The 11,191-nt window shown below is 42.2% G+C and overlaps 1 long non-coding RNA gene across 1 annotated transcript; it reads right to left on the bottom strand.

The window, feature by feature from the left end:
- Positions 1-282: 282 nt before the first annotated feature.
- Positions 283-4,716, bottom strand: LOC132329585 (uncharacterized). The gene is made up of 3 exons (XR_009487106.1): positions 4,579-4,716; positions 3,959-4,106; positions 283-3,307 (listed from the first exon to the last, which is right to left on the bottom strand). It is a non-coding gene; the product is annotated as an uncharacterized LOC132329585 (long non-coding RNA).
- Between the last annotated feature and the right edge of the window lie 6,475 nt (positions 4,717-11,191).

Here is an 11,191-nt window from a genome sequence, read left to right as displayed (position 1 = left end):
GCTCACTGAGGGCCTGCAGGTTTGTTTCTTATCACAAAAGAAAAGGAGTGACCTGAAGCCAGGGCTTCACACATGAAGTGTCAGCTTCCCTTGTTTAATCTGGATTAATTTTTAAGTCACAAATGCAAGTTGAATCCAAAATGCTGGCAGGTGTCATCTCTCTTCTAGAGATCTCAATTCCTCAGTTTCTGTATCTGAGGAAACACCTTTACACCATGCACAAAACCATACTTAGAGAAAGGAAGTTAAAGAGCAAATGTTTGCTGATCTCAACAGCCACTATCCAAAATCTGTGCACCAAAGAAAGCACTGAAACTTCGAGTTCTTCTGTGGAGACTACTGAGATGAAAAGAAAAGGTTACCTGCTGAGTATTCAGCTGTTTCTGGGGTGAGCTGAGTCTCAGCTGTTACCTGAGAAGGACTCAAAATGCTTCAGAATCAGTTGAGAAGCTCTGCCCCCATTTCAGAGCCAAGCAGGCAAGATGGGAACAGAGAGCTGCTCACACTCCTCCAGCAGCTGTTAGTAGAAGGTTTGTGCAGACTGGATCCCTCTGATGGTAATCATGACACAACATTCAGAGGGTGGCACAGGCACCATGGTGAGAACTGACCCCAGAGAACACAGAGGGAGAGGTTGACCCAAACCAACCTCACTTTACCTTGGCCTTTCCCAAGTTTGGCTGGTGGTGAATTGTACCCCCAAAACTGCCCTGAAATGCTCACAAGTGCCCACGTCCTGTGACACTCCTGTGTTACTGAGCAGTGCAGGAAAGAGAGGAGCTAAGCATATTGTTGTGGGACTGGTTATAGAGAATGGTGAAGTTCTGTATGAATAAGAACAAGCAGAACTGAGGCTTGAATGAGGGTTTTGGGGTTTATTTCTCTAAACAATTCTGATGAATACTGCTTCTGTAAGTATCAGCAGTTTACATCAAAAGAGAACTGCTCAACAAAATGTTTGTCCTGGAACTTTCACTGTTCAGGTTTGATTTTCTTCCTTAAAGACATGAGATTGCAAGGGGAGAAAAATGACAACAGAAAGTGTGCTTTGTGTGTGATACAAACATGATCAGCAAAACATGCTGAGACACTTCTGGTTTTGCTGGTTCTAATAACACTGATAAAATTTCTGCTGGTGGCTGTTCATGCTCAAGAAAGCCCAGGATGTGGTCAGAAAAAGAGGTGGCATTGGTGATTACAGTAGAAAGAGACTTGACACTTTTTGTATGAACTCCAACCTGGTTTAGCTACAAAACCTTTTTTCAAGTGTTGTCTGCTGCTTCAAGGGTGATGGGATCAAATACTCCGCTCTGCTAGCACTGCCCTTCTTTACAAGGGAAGTTCAGCACCTGAAAGGAAGACAGCTTGGAAGTACAGCAGTGCCTAGAAAAGAGGTCATGGAGGTATTTTCTTTGGGGATCCAGAAAACTTTTAGACACAGAACTACTTTCTGGACCATCACCTGTAAGAGACTCTTGGGGGGGAAACTAAATTGGTGAGCAGTTGTGTAGACGAGAGAGCAGGATGAAGTGATGGGGAGAGGCAGTTGCTGATACGGTCCAGTTACAGAGATTAGGGAGTTGGAAATTGGATTCCAGGTCCTTGTAAAGGTGGTCAGAAAGTGGAGATGGAACAAAGCTGGGTCTGAATGCTCCCAGGGATCCAAGTTTCTTAACTTTGCTGCTTTACTCCCAGAGAAGTGCAACTGAAAACCAAAGAAATCCCAGAGAAGCCAGGTGCAGAGCTAGGCTTGGCCAGCAGCCAGCCAGAAAAGGGAATCAAGGCAGGTCCACAGAGGCAGAAGATTATCACTGCTACCTTTCTTTGGAGCTTTGAGAGTCTCCCAGGCTGATTATTTGCCCACTGTGGTAATGTCCCATGGGTGTTCTCAGTTCTGGGAGGAGTGATGCCATCCTTCAGAGTGAAGATGCCAGTCAATGCTGAGAGATGATAATTATAGTTATGATTAGGTTTGAATTTCTCATTGAATGCCTGGAGACATACTGCTAATGAAAAGCTAAAGCAGTGCTTTTTTCCCCTAAGGTAGTAGATCTTTTTCTTCCTGAAATTTGTAGGCATTTAAGTGCGTGGGAGATACTGCTTATAAATGAATCCCTGACACCCTTTTTTGCCTCCACAGATTCAGGCATGTCCATCCTTACATCCATTCATAGTCTCCAAAAAATACTCAGAGATGTATTCAATTAAAGAACATAGTTAAACAAAAAGGGAGGGAGAGAGAAAAAAAAAAAATGGAGACACTAAACACTGCTACTCTTGCAAAATGATAGAATGATTGCATGGTGAATTTTCCAAATGAGTTACCTGCCCTCTCTGTCCTGCTGAGCACCAGCCATGGTGCTAAGAAAAATATATATTCATTTCTGCCAGCATGAAGATAACAGGTTGGAATTGGCAACAAAGCTTATTTTGGCAGTACTCTGAGTTCTATTGTCCATCCCAAAGTGAGGCTGCTCAGATTTTACCAGACAAAAAGAAAGTGAAAACAAGCAGCAAAAACTGAAGTGGCACGGATCCAGACTGAAGTCCTGTTCCTTGTTCCTTGCTCCTGCTCACAATCCTTTTCCTGTGCATATAGTCAGGGGAGGGAGAGCAAAGTCCAGCCCCTTTCATGCTGCTTCAGGAACATCTTTATGCTGAGAAGACATATGATGGGTTAAACTGGAGAAGGCTCTGTTTGGCAGAGGTAATAGGCCTAAGGCACCTGTTTCTCAAAGAATGTGGGTCACCAGGTTTTAGAAATAGCCCAGTCTAGATCTGTATTACTTGTAGCCATAAGTACTACAAGTATTACTTGAGCTTAGACCCAAGACCTTATGAGACTAAACAGGAAGAAATAGAATGGGAGAGTTTTCTACTTAAGGTTTGTATCATTATTTGAAAATGTTACCCAGCCTGGATACCCAAGATCTCCTCTTTGAAGAATAAAAGTTCTGCTTTATTTTTACCAGACATGGAAACTTGCAGAAGTTGAGAGCTCATCCCTGCAACTGGGGAGGACAGCTCAGGTCAATCAATCCATTATGATGGGATTCAAGAAAGCACACAATCCCTATTTCATCCGAGGCTGCAACAGTTCCTGACATCTCAGAAACAAAATTTAGACATAATATAAAAGGCAAAAAGTCACAGACTGATGTTCAGGCTTTTTCAGCATTTTTCCTTTGTGATGCCAGTGTTAAGTTTCTTTCATACATGTTTGTCTCTGATCTGAGGAAGTTTTATCAAGGGTTGTAAAGGTGGATGTTGTCCAAACTTTGTGTTGGTAGCTGGATGTTCCTCTTGTCTGTTAGCAAGAGAAGTTGTAGAAAGTTATATGCAATGCAGAAAATAAGGGAACTTACTGACTGAAATAGATTGAGATATCTCTAAATCCACTGTGTATAAAGAGTATTTTTGATTTTGAGATCCATAACTGAAGAATAGCTGCTGTTATAAATGTCAATGTCTCAAAACACAACCCACCAACCAATCAAATTCCAAATTTCTCAAGCCCTTCAATGTTCATTCAATTGCTTAAGTTATTTATAAAAATTAAAATAATATAGAAAATATCTTTATTCTTCAGGTAGTTATTGGAGCAGTTCTAGGGTGAAGCAAACTAATGCTACTCATAATGTTTGCTTTTTCTGAAAGTTTAGGTAAACAGATTTTTTTTTTAAATCACCTAAGTCACCTGGAAATATTTAGGTTCCAGGCTTCTTTCTGAACACAACTTTATTGGTTTTTGCTGTAGTGTGAAACAGTAGAGCAAAATTCTCATGTTATCTGTCTCCAACAGATTTACAATATTACAAGATTAATTATATTAGCTGCATTTCACGACTCAGTGCATTTGTATTACCATTTCAAAAGCACAATCATTTATCCACAGCAAACTTCAGGGCATTTACTTTCCATACCCTGGCACTGCAAACTTCAAGGTATCTGAGCTTACCTATGAGATGCATGTGAATGTGTGCTCCCTTTCCCAAAGCAGCTTCAAAGGTTTCAGCCTCCTTCGTGGGTTGGACACGATTCCCCTAATTTGGGTATGGTTGGTTGGGTCAGATTCTGATGCCCCTTTTCCCACTCAGCTTTTGATACTGTAAATTTTAAGTAATTATAATAAATAACTATAAAATAAAAAATAAATAATGGCTGGCTAGATGTGATCTCTGGGTTCTTGTGGAGGTTGTCCTGAGTCACTTCATCTACCCCCCCTGCCACTACAAGATTGCTTTCTGCAATGTGTTCTCTACATCTTAGCTCTAATCAGTTCCCAAACAATCCTTACTGAAAAGAGCATCACCTAAACTTCAGCCTGTTTGAAATATATTACCTGCACTTCAACATATTGTATATTCCTCTCTCAAATTCAGATATTTTCTTCTTTCAGACTTGATCTCTTTCTGCACTCTGGACATACCAGCATTAGCTTTCAAGGTGCCATAAGCATCTCCACAGATACTGCTCTGATTTTACAGTAAGCTGCTGCTGAGCTCTGCACTGTCACTGTTACAGATGGCTGGTAATTTAAAGCTACCTCAGGTATGTCCATATTACAAGGATCCTTACCATGGCTGCAGCTAACCATGCCCTGAATTTTATCCAGTTTTCTCCTCAGCTGCTCCCATTTAAAAGCCTTTAAACACTTCCAGTCCTTTCTTCAGGTCAGGGGGATGAGGGTGCTGTGTCTGCAATGCCACAGTGCTGGCTGACTGCTGGAATGAGAGCTGGTAGGAGGCTGTGCACATTGTGTTTCTGTGTGACTGGGTCTGGCAGGGTTTGCTATGTCAATGGCAGTGCTGTGTAAATAACAGCCTGGCTCTTCAACACCTGTGTGGGAATAAGAAACCTCAAAATGGAGATCTGCTGTGGGAAGTGCCAGAAACCCCAATTCACTGCCCCGGTTCCTCTGATCTCTTTGAGTCCTGTGGGAGTTAAAGTTGCTCTGTGGCTCTTTTTAGAACGTTATGATTTCCTTTCAGTGTCACCTCCTTTTCTGGAGAAGGATTTATTCAAAGAGCAGACAGACATACACTGCCCTCAGATACAAACACATGGATTGCCCATCTGCCCACCAAGCAGTCACATGCTCAGCAATTTAAATAAAAGCCACCTGGTACTGGATAAAGTGACAATCCTATTCAACTGATAGTGGGCAGAAAAAGTATTGCCTTCCCTTCTATTTTCTACTACATTATGGTTTGCAAATTCCCATCATTCTGAACAATTCAACAACAACAAAAAGAAAGATCTGAAGCTGAAGTGGGCTGAATGCTTCAAAAAACACATAAATTAGTTCATGTTCATTTTGACAAAGAAGGTGGTTTGGGACTGCAGCGACTCATTTCTGTTGATGAAATTGGCTCATGAGAACCTCAGGCGTGTCATTTTACCTTGCAGAGCATCAGATTTCAATGTAAATAATCACAGTTTCATAGCACTTAACTCCTGAGGATAATGATTCTAATTTAATGGTAAATCATTTTGAAACCCTGGGGAGGGACATGGACTCTATAAATAAATACGTATTGAAGGAAGAGGAAAGCTCAGGCCTGATCTCCTTTAGTAGGCATGACACCATAACTTCAATTTTCTTCAGTTTACATGGATGTTGACTATGCTATAGTAGAATACAGTTGTTCGTATGTAATTTCCCACACAAAGATCAAGAGACATGTATTTTGCCTATGAATGTCATCTTGGTGTCCCTGGGACAAAAGACATAACAGCCTCACAGCTGTGATTGGTGCTGCATCTCTCAAGACCAGGCTCACCTCAGAACACAAACGTTTATCTGTAACAACTCATTTGGTTGTGGTGGTCAAGAGAGGTCCTGACCTGCCCATTGGTGCACTCTGTTTTTATACAGAAATTCAGTTCACATTCTGGGAAAAGCAGCAAGGTGCTGGTAAATGCTATCATCATGCAGAGTCCAAGGAACTAGAGATATGAGATTCCAGCTGTTCACCACCCTTGTTATTATTGCAGGGAAAACATCTTGGATGACACACTTGAAGAGTACAGAATAAAGAAGAAAGAGAAGTGTATATAGGGTTAGCAACTTGTTCTGTTTCATAAGTCACTCCTTGCAATTTTATAGAAAGGAAGCATTTGAAAGTCCACTGAAATGTTTTCTAGTTTAGTCTTTTCTTCCTATTAATCTCTTTTTTTTTTTCTTTTTCTTTTTTTCTTTTTTTTTTTTTGCCTATGATGTGGGAGTGCCAACATAAGGGAGCACTATAAATCACAGTAAGAAATAAATAGTCCCATTTAATCTTGCAGGGGGATATTAAACTTTCACTACCCCTAACTATCTATTATTCCTTCTCAGACCCATTCAATACTTCAGTAGCTTAATGCTGTGCAGGACTAAAACTGGGACTTAACTCACAGCAGATGAGGCTTAGAAAAGCAGACCCAGATGTCTATTTTCTGTGTGCCCACTTTCAGTCACTGTCCCTTCTGACTTTTACCAAGTCTTTCTAACACTAATGAAAAATTGTGTTACAGTTCAAGTGTGATGTGTTTCACTTCTGAGATCACCTCATAAAAGCATAAATGTGCCATTCAGTTGAGCTTGGAGGTAGCACACAGGAGCCTGTGCCACATGTTGGGCAAGGGCAACCACAGAAGACTTCAAATGTGCCTGCCACTCTTCCCTCTTACAGACCTGTCCAACTCTCCTGTTTTCATACTACACTTCCTGTTGGGCAGAGGTTAAAAACAAAGTCTGTCTCTGTGCTTTCAAGAAGCTCAAAACATGAATTTTTTGGACAGTGTAATAGCAGGAGAGAGCACCCCAGGCTTCCTGTAGTCCCCAAGGTCAGTTGGAAGAGCATGCTACCTCCTTCAGGCTTCCTTTTCAGGAGTTGGGCTGGAGATGTTGGGAAAACAGTGAATGAAATTCTTTTTACCTTCCTTTTCTCCTTTTCTTCCCTCCAAAAATAGTGATCAGCTGAACACTGAAAGTACAAGCATTATTACTGCTGGGTTTTGCAAAAGCAGAACATCTTCATAAACTGTACCTGAATTTGGACACATGACCATACCTTGCACCCATGAAGCTGTGCTAAATCAAGTCAAGTTTTGGAAAAAAAAACAGATTATTTTCCACTGTCTTTATTCTCTTGCAGGACCCATTACTGTGAGTGATTGATAAATTGTTGTTTATTAACAATAGTTAATAAAGGGGTTTTCTGGTGTCCTTGCTGTTCTCTTTAGATAGTATCTAGGAGAACAAATCAAGCAATTAACCAGGTAATGTGCTGTGAGTCAGTACTTCAGATGGATGGTTGATTGTGCTCTTCCTTGCCCTGAATCACACTGGAGCCATTTCACATATCAAGGCAGCAGAATTGCTCCCAGGAACAGCATCCTCATTCATTATTTATATACAGAGCATGCTCTTATATTACAGCAGGATTTGTCTAGATCCACTGTGTTGTGGATCTCCTCCTTGCTGGGAGGACATAACAGTTTGACAGACAGGACAGTGGTTCTGGCAGCCCCAGGAGCAGTGAGAACTTCAAACACTAGGAGGAAAGAGGCTTTGGTCCTCTCATCAATGCAGAAGCTCCCACTGAGTGGGAAAAATTTAATAGACTACCCAGTTTGCATAGAAATCACAGTTTTTCTGTAGGTTGGACATACAAAGTTCACATCCATGGATGCTGAGAGGCATGCAGGAGGTGCATTGGGTACAGGATTAAAACCCTATATTGTAACTGGAGGTTGGAAGAAGAGGATAGGGCTTTGGAGGGAAAGGGAGATGAGAGGAGGTAACCAGTGAAGCTCTGAAAGGACTGGCACCTTCTTGGAGCCCCTGACCTTCTCCAGAATGCCTGGCAGTTCAGCTAACACAATCCCTTCATTTCATGCACTGGGCCTGTCCCCATTAGAGCATTCCAGCAGAAGGGCACAAAGGGCAGCATTATATCTAGGAGGTAACTGGTGTGTCACTGAAAGAGAAGGACAAACGAAAGCACTTCCCAGGGACAATGAGAGGCTTTGTGTCTCAGGAAGCTTCCCAGTCCATTAGCATCTGTGGAGGACAATGGCCTTGTGTGGAGGAGAATGTGGCCTTGCTGGTGGCCCTGTCCATCACTGGCTGGGGCACTTCTCTGACAGGACAGAGCCTGAAGGGGCTGATCCATGGACAAACAGCCCCAGGGTCCTGCTGGCAAGGACAGACCGTGGCAGGGGCTGATCCAGGATATCAAGCACCGTTCTGAGCCCAGCCTGAAGTCTGTCCTTTCTGCTGGCAGGCAAATGAGGAAAGGCTTGTCCAAGAGAAGCACCAGAATGGTGGGAGTTCCCTCTGCAGACTCAACCCTGGATAATTTCTTTCTCAGTCAGGACAGGCACAACTGAGGTATCATCTTCATGGGCAGCTCCTGGGGAGGGTCAACAGGCACCTTTCACCTGCACAACTTTATCAACAGCCTCCAACAGACCTGAGTGAAAAAACCTGAGGGGTTTTTTTTGGAAAAGAAAATCCCAGCATTTGCTGAACAAGAGTGGCACACACTTTAAAAGCATTGGTAGTTTTCCTCCATTTGTGACAGTTTCAGCTAATTTGTCTATTCTGAAAGTCACTGAAAGGCTTGGTTATGCTTTTAACAAAAGTAGATGTTTGGTCCATTTTAAGACACACTGGAGTTTTCCCTTTTGAAGCAAATTTACTGCACTTTAAAATAGTTCATAGATTCCTCAAAATTCCACATTGCAATATACAGTTTGTTTTTTCATCCATGAACCAGATCCTCTGATCAAAAAGTTTGTTTCCCCTTTTCAAATGGCCAATTTATTTTGTGAAATCATCACCTCCACTGCACAGGACCAAAAGCTTTCAGCTTCTCTCTGGAGACAGCTTTCTTTTGTGGAGCTCATGTTCTGTGGCCTTTTCTAAGCAGAACCCATGAAATACGCTTTGATGTTGAAGAGGTTTTGTGGAGCAATACAAAATCCTTTTCAGAAATATGGAACAGATTTACCCAAGACCTGAAACAGAAAGTTTGTCTTTAGTTCTCCTTTGCAAGCACTTGAAAATGGGATGGACTTTAGTTTTATCAGAAAAATCTCCCTTTCAGAGATAAATGGATTTGTGAACCCAAATGGCCTTTACCATTTACAGGAGGTGGAAAGAAGTGTACTTTGTTAAGAAAACATGAAGTCACTTTTACATTGCGTTGTAAGGGATCCACTGAGTGTTTGACATTAAGGAGCTGAAATACACACTAGCCCTGCCTCAGGTTCTGTGCTGGGAGAGCCCATCTGGGATTGGGGTACAGTAGGTGCACCTTCCAGTTTTGCTTTTGTGGAAGCAGCTCAGAGAAGCACAACAAGTAGGTTCAGTTTACCTTCATACATCAGTTCTGATCTGACCAAATGCACAAGTTTAGCTGTGCCTGATCATAAAACACATCCATGTCCATATGCAAACTGTCTTGGATTCTAAGGTGTTTTGTGGGGAAATAGAAATATTTTGTTCTTGGAGCCAGAGGGAGCAAAACTGTCTAGTCTCACCATCAACATGTTTTCTTAACTTTAAATAAGGTTAAGAAGGGGAGTAATTCAACCGTGGCAACTCTAATTGGCTACAAGTATAATCCAATAACCTAATTTCACCCATATTGTTAGTTGAGTTAATTGGACCTGCACAGCCACCAGCTAAATATATTGGTGTATGCAAATGGTGAAACTAATTTCCTTCATAAACCTTTCTTCTGCCAAAGTAGGAATTAGGTAGAAGGGGTGGGGGAAAAGAAGGCTGTGCTGACGTTGTTGCTTCAAAAGATCAATTCTTTTCCAATTATTTGCTCTCTTTAGATAGGCAGGACAGAAAACATCATTAATTCCCTTAAATAGAGAGGGGGAAGGGAAGTAATTTCATTTCCACTTGAAGAGACTGCAGAGCAGAAGTGATTGAACCTTTAGCTTCTCAAATCCAAATGGAGCTTCACAGCCCCTGGGTCAGGCTGCCCTGTTTTCAGGGTATATTTATATATATGTATATTCATGCAATATTTGGAATGAGGGAACCTGCAACAAAATGAGTTCCTGGGTATCGCAAGTACTCTCATTTCCTGGAGGGAGAAGGACAAGCTGAGCTTCACTCTAACATTGCTTTCAGCAGGGTCTTTTGCAGTAGAGGCTTTGTAGTTTGTGCCATGCTGTGTATCAGCCAAATCCATTTCCACTGCTGCTTAAGAGCCATCCAAAACATCTCCTGGAGATGCTGAGGAGGACTGACAGGCTGTGTGTCCAAGTGTCCACACACAGGGTAATGAGCAACCTGATTTGGCTGAAGATGTTCCTGCTCATAACTGGGGGTTGGACTAGATGACCTCCAAAGGTCCCTTCCAGCCCAAACCACTCTAGGATTCCATGATAATTTCTTTTTTGCCATCCAAATAGGGGGCCATGTTAGAAAGTGAAGGACTGATGTGAAGCCCAGTTACTCCAGCAAGCAAGGACCTGATGGCAGCAAGGTTCAGTAACTCTAGTGCAAAGCTGGCAGTGGGGAGGTGAGGACCAGCATCCACATCCTTAAATTTGGGCATAAAAACATTGGCTTAAATCTTCAGGATTCCCTGTTATTATTCAGCTGATGCTTTGCATTTTCTTACTGCTGCTTTTCAGGGTTCATGACTGTGTCTTTGCAGCACATCAGGTCCATGTACACTCTCCATTACACTTGGCTATTAAATTTTTCCTCTTGCAGATTGGAAGAGTTGTGGGTGGATCCCCTCTGATGTTTCTGTACTTGTCTCATGCATGCCCCCACAAAGTTGGCTGCAGCCATGAGCATGATAGCAGCAGCAGCAAGTATTAATCTCAGCTTCCATCTCTCATAGGCAGTCCCAAATGGGAGGATGTGCACATCCTTGGGTGTCTTTCAACTGACTTTGGAGCAGGCCTGCTGTGAATTGGGACTTGCACTGTGTGGGGGAAGGAAGAGATGCTGCTTGTGATTACTATTTGAACTTGATAAGGGGATGAGAAGGAAAAGGAGAAAGGAGTTTTGAGGCAGTTAATGCTTTCCACAGTTACACTTGAATTTCAGCCCCTGCTAATATTCCCAGGGAAATCACAACTCACATGCACACACACACAGAGGTTTAATTTCAGCAGTAAATGAAGTCATAATGCAAACAGAAAGCTAACAGCAGGGAAGGCTATG

This window comes from Haemorhous mexicanus, chromosome 7 (genome assembly GCF_027477595.1).
Source record: "Haemorhous mexicanus isolate bHaeMex1 chromosome 7, bHaeMex1.pri, whole genome shotgun sequence".
NCBI classification, from domain to species: domain Eukaryota; kingdom Metazoa; phylum Chordata; class Aves; order Passeriformes; family Fringillidae; genus Haemorhous; species Haemorhous mexicanus.
The sequence above is the reverse complement of the archived record's forward strand: the minus strand, read 5'-3'. Positions and strand labels throughout refer to the sequence as shown.